The following is a 6,359-nucleotide window of genomic DNA, read 5'->3' on the forward strand; positions in this document are numbered from 1 at the left end:
GAGACGAGAGTTCCGAAAATTTGAAGCGAAAGCAGAATCATGATAAGTTTTCTGATGAATAAAAAGATTACAAGATTGTAATATGCAACAATTCACTGGTGTTGCAGTAACTTTTCTGTTCCATAACATTAAAAAAGCTTTTGTGATAAAGGTAAATGGAGTAACAGTGCATTCCTTACCGCCGGTTTGACTGGATTCATCTGAAAAGTAGTGCTAGTTTAAAAATTCGTAATAAGCGTATGTGCCTAGTGAAATCCCTAGCTTCAATTGTTATATGGCTATATGTGCGTTAATGTAATTAGTCGACTGGTAGATTAGTGAAAACGTGGTAATTTGTCTACAGCACTATTTTCTTCAATGTAAGTAATGCCCTATGCGAGTAATCCAGCTCGATAAGTCGATTTCTTCTACAGGCCACAAGCGATTCTCGAAAACTAATGTTAGCGTCAAGATAAAGCGCCCGCTATCACACGCAACGCTAGCCGGGTGGGGATAGCGTCGCGCTGCTTATCTCGGAGTCGCGGGTTGAATGCGGCTAGCGCCGGTCACAGAGTCATCCCTAGAGGGATCTAATAAAGTGAATGTGTCGGCTAGTTGATTCAACGTCTTGATCTAGGGAACAGCGCGAAAGGCGAGGACGCAAAATATGCACACGAGAGCCGCACGTAGCGCTAACAACTGAATTTACTGAGATGAAGGACGTACATGTAAATGCGCTATTTATTTTATTTTATTTATTTATTTATTTATGATACCCTCAGGGTCAACAGACATTACAGAGGGGACTGGTACAAAACATAAAAGAACAACAATATTTTAAGTACAAGAAGCAGCACAATGTTTCTAATTATGCGATAGTAGTTATGAAGAGGCAAAACACATGTTACAAAAAATACTATGTATATACAAAGAAGCAGTCCAGCTTTTCTAATTATACAATAATAGCTATAAAGAGGACGACAAAAATAAGATGTTACAGAGCATTGGTTAATGTGGTCACAAATTTTTCATGATCTGAAATTGTTACTACCAATTTGGGAAGGCAATTCCAATCCTTTGATGTGCGTGGTATGTAGGAATGTTTATATTTTACACAACGGAATGCCAACTGTATGAACATGATCCAAACGGTGCGAAACGTAATGGGGAGGAAATATTAGTAAATCACGCAGGTAGGGATGATGATACAGTTTATGAAAAAGGCTTAAGCGAAGCATCGCACGTCGAGGAGCAAGCGTAGGTAGATTAAGGTTAGCTTTCATTACCGCGATGCTCGCGATTCGACTGTAATTAGAGAGTATAAAACAGACCGAATTCGTTTGCAGCAGTTCAAGCGTATGTACCAAAATATTATAATGCGGATCCCAAACCGAAGCGGCATATTCTAACTTAGGGCGAATGAGTGTTTTATATAGCATTAATTTGAGAGACGAACGTGATTTTGCAAAGTTACGATGAAGATATCCGAGCATGCGATTGGCGTTGCAAACAACATGAGAGATGTGAGTATCCCACGTTAAACTGCTACTGATGTGAACTCCGAGGTACTTATATGAAGATACGCTGCCGAGTAGGGAATTGTTTAAGTGATAAGTTGGTAAACTAGTAATCTTTCTAGACAGTCGCATGAATTTGCATTCTTTAATGTTTAGTTCCATAAGCCATGTATTGCACCGCTCAAAAACTGCGTTAATGTCAGTTTGAAGAGCGGCGTCATTCGAACTTGTTATTTCTCGGAAAATTACGCCATCATCGGCAAACAAATGAACGTATGAGGAAACGCAGGATGGTAAATCGTTAATATAGATGAGGAAAAGAAGAGGACCGAGGACTGAGCCCTGCGGTACACCAGAATGGACTGTGCATTCTTCCAAATTTGCGTCGTTAGCTGAAACAAACTGAGAACGGTTAGCAAGAAAACTTTCAATCCAGATTAACATACAGCGATCGAGCTTAAGCAGTCGTAATTTATAGATGAGCAGTTTGTGACACTTTGTCACAGGCTTTAGCAAAGTCAAGGAAAATGCAGTCAGCCAAGGCCCTATTGTCAAGAATGGTGTTTAGTTTGTGTACAAAAAGTGTTAGTTAGGTTTCACACGAGTATGATTTGCGAGATCCATGTTGTGATAGTGCGAAAAATGAATTCGACTCCAAGAAAGTAGCAAGATGAGAAGCCAAGATATGCTCTAGTATCTTACAAGGTATACTTGTGAGCGAAATTGGTCTGTAGTTTCGAGGGGAATGCTTATTGCCTGATTTATGAATTGGAATACCTTCCCGTCTTTCCACTCGGATGGAAGGAAACCATCGTGCAATGATTGCTGCAAAATATTAGTTAAGATGATTGATGTGTAACAAACTGTGCTTTGAAGGAATTTCACAGTAATTTGATCACTACCCGGCGCGGAGGATGGTTTTAGTGACCTAATGATGCTTGCGACACCATCGTAGCTGATAATGAGAGGGAGCATTACATCAAGGTCATGTGGCCGTAGGTGTGGCGGAGTGGAATTGCTAGGTAACGAGAAATGTGTTGCGAAAACTCTATTTAGTACTCCGGTACACTGGTTGGCCGGTATAGCGTCACCATTAACGTCACTGAGCGCTATTATATTATTGTCTTTAAAATTAACCGTGTGCCAAATTGTTTAGGGTTAGTTTTAAGCATACGAGGTAATGTGCTGCTTAGGAAGTTATCTTTGGCGTCTTTTAGGGCCTGCGCGTATTCATCGGCACTCTCTTTGTAGGCTGACCAACGAACACAGGTACGGCTTAGTTTAGCCGATTTAAACAGGCGCTTTTTTTATTAGACAAGCATTTTAGCTGATGATTATACCACGGTTTTGTTAGATTAGAGGTGATCGTGTGAATAGGGATGTGCCTATCTGTTAATTCAATCACTTTATGAACAAAGATACTCCAGCTTGACTGAACATTAGGCATTCAAATTCACGCAAGTATTCATCAAGGAACACTGCGAGTTCATTATTAATTGAAAGAAAATTAGCCTTGTTAAAATTTCTTAATGTCTTGATCTTTTTAATCTGTTTAGGTCGCTCGAGGCAAACTTTAAATGAAAGTAGGCAATGATCGCTGATACCTGGCAAGCATGTTAGGTCGGTAATAAGATCGGGTCGGGTATTAAAAACAAGGTTAAGTGTATTGGAAAGAGATGTGGTTATTCTTGTTGGTTCCTTAACGATTTGGGTCAGCGAAAAGGTATTAAACAATTCTAAGAATTCTCGCGCCATAGAGGAGTTAGCATTCACTGTGGAAGGATCATTGTACCACATAATATTTGGAATATTAAAATCACCAAGCAAAAAAATTGGCACCGTGGTGTGACGAGAGCAAACACTATGAACGGCATCGTGCAAATCGCTCACAAATGTTGCAGTGAAATTCGGGGGGCAATAGAAGACACCCAAAATAATTTTTTGATGTGCTAGTTTAACGATTGCCCATACAATCTCCAAACTGGATACAATTTTAATGCAATATTAAGGCAGCCTTTTATTTATCGCCAGCAGTACACCGCCTCGTTGGCGTGTATCGCGGTCACAGCGGTAAACAGAAAAATCGCACGAGTACATAAATAATTCATGGTCCCCGATTTGTGGATGAAGCCATGTTTCGGTTAATGCGATAATGTCCGGCCAGCGCGTGTCGGTGGCTGATTCCAGTAAAACGCGTTTGTTGGTAATGCTTCGGATGTTAGTAAAAAGAAGTGAAGTATTCGATAGGTTGCGTTTGTTGACCCTGTCGCGTTCCTATCTCACTAAGTGAGCAGGGGACGTCGACTGCCCAGGCGCATGCTCTGTATTGTCTGCAGCTCTGCGTGTTCGTGACGACTCGTTTTCTTTGACACATGTACTTATCGGGTCGTAGACATATTGTTTCTTATTTATTATTAATTTTTTGTAACGCACTCGGTAGGCGGGTGCGCAGGTTGATATTTAGCAAACTGGAATAGCTTGGCCTCACTTCACGTGTGGCTGCACAAAAGTCTTCGCTAACGTTTATATTTTTCTCTTTCAGTATTGTTCTTGTTGAGAGAACTTTTTCTTTTAATTTGAAATCAGAAAATTTGACGATCATAGGGCGGCCTTTGTTTTGCGAATATGATCCTAAGCGATGTGCGCGCTCGATCGCGTTGTCCGACAGGGCGTAAAGCGCACCTGCTAAGATGGACCTTATCTTGGACTCGGATTGTTCCCACGATTCTTGAGAATCTGGAATGCCTCGAAGAATTATGTTTTTGCGCCGAGATCGGACCTCGTGCTCGTTCAGGTGGCATTCTAAATGGCCAAGATGGGCGTCAACCAACTTGACGGAGTCCTCTACGTGATCAACAGCGCGCTCTAGGAGCTCAATTCATTTAGTTTTTGTTTCAAGCTCACCAAGCCTCTTCTGGTTTGATGTAACTTGAGCTTCGATTTTCTTTTGGCTCGTCCTTATATCTTTAACATCAGTTGCCAACTCGTTCTGGACTTTAGCAGAATGAGCTGAGCGCGTATGACGGTCATTAATGGTGGGTAAATATGACTGTCATCAGGCACTGAATCCATATCGAGCAGGGCTTTTGTTCGCCTGTCAGGGCCCGGATTTGCTTCCACATCACCGGAACGAAGTAAAAAAAAAAACGTCGAAAAACAATCACAGGCAATGTTAGCAAGCACTTCGGGGCACGGAAGCAGGACCAAACAACGATTATCATTTTTCTTAGCGCACAAAGAATATGGCTTACAGACCTGTAAAAAGCAGAAGCGTGGAAATTGAAGCATACTGCTCCTGGCCGTGCCTCCGTGCCCACTGAAGAGACCACTGCACCGCCGTCCATTTATGTCTGCTCCTGGCTGTGACGTCATCGTGCAAGGGGACCATGCGTAGAAGGATGGGACGGTAGCGCTTGCATCTGGCCTTGATTTCGTTTGCGGCTGAAAGTCAGGCAGTCGGTGACTGCAGTTGCGGGACGGGAACGGCCTGCACGTGTGGAACATGGCGATGCTTGCACCGACGACGCTTGCAGAACCAGAAAAGAAGCCAGGTACGCCTGTAAAAGGCAGAAGCGTGGAAATTGAAGCATACTGCTCCTGGCCGTGCCTCGTCATCGTCAGTATAATAAAAAAAAACATAAAAGAATGTGAAGACACGGAGTGATCACCCTTACATGATGCATCGCGCGGTTGGAGAAAGCGGGTCTCACAACACATCAGCCGATAAATGGTGCCATTCCTTTGTCAGATAGTAAAATAGATGGCGCACTCACACAGTTTTCATTCAGCACTTCATTTCTGTAGGCCTCGATGATGTCGCGCGTCATTGTGGCTTCTGTTTGTGGCTGAAACGTCACATTTCTTTAATTTAGGGCGGCACCCACACTGCTTACACTGAAACATCTAAACGTAGAGAACTATGGCGCTAGTGTCTACGGGAACTGCAAATTGGGTGGACCAGCCAGCAAGGGAATCATACTTAGCACATAAATTTGCCTAAGCTTCAACCTTCTGTCCTTAAATGGTTTTCGTGAGCTTGAGAACTGATAATTTGCAAGAAACCACGGTGTTAAAAATAACTAAAGTGAAACGTAATTAAATTCTCCGACGGCAGGATTCAAACAGAGGACCTCTAGCAGAGAAGCGCGACATTGAAACCATTACGGCAGGCATACGCACGCTTTCAAAAACCGCCATGGAAGCCCCTAAAGAAATTCTCGCGTGCAATCCACGACGTTTAGAAGCTTGGCACGATTCAATTTGGCCTACTTTAAAAGGTATATTCGCAGCACTCCGTAGTGATTATGTATGCTCAAGAGCTTTATTGCCTTATGCATTTAGAAAATGTGAAACTGCTTTGGAATTTAGGTCAATTAAAGACACACAAGGGATAGTAAGCAAAGCGGCAAGAACTTCTGAAGCAATGATCAAGAAGATTAGACAAATACGCGTACTAGCGGCCCTCCCCGTGGTGTCAGAACGATCGCAGTGCCAGCGTTGCATCAAGTAGTTATTTTAGGAAAACTCACGTATGCGACTTATCCGCTGTGTCTGGTCGTCAACGAATGATATGCGACAACGCGAACGTGAGCCCTTAAGTAGATTCTGTGCTCAATCTTGGTGTACGGAGAATCGCTGATACGTGGCGGCGTGATTAAAGTAGGAGGTGATCACATTCATGTACAGCTCGTGTGCTCTCAGTTACTCGCCGTCGTATCTCGTACGGTTCGGCGCGTTAGAATTAACAGCGCTCGTCATGTCGTCTTCAATCCGCTTATGACTGTACGCAAATCTTGTACCGGAAATCACTGAAACATGGTGGTTGCATTAGGGTAAGAGGCGTCCAGCTTCATGAGCAACTCA

Source organism: Dermacentor andersoni, chromosome 9 (assembly GCF_023375885.2).
Source record: "Dermacentor andersoni chromosome 9, qqDerAnde1_hic_scaffold, whole genome shotgun sequence".
Taxonomy (NCBI): domain Eukaryota; kingdom Metazoa; phylum Arthropoda; class Arachnida; order Ixodida; family Ixodidae; genus Dermacentor; species Dermacentor andersoni.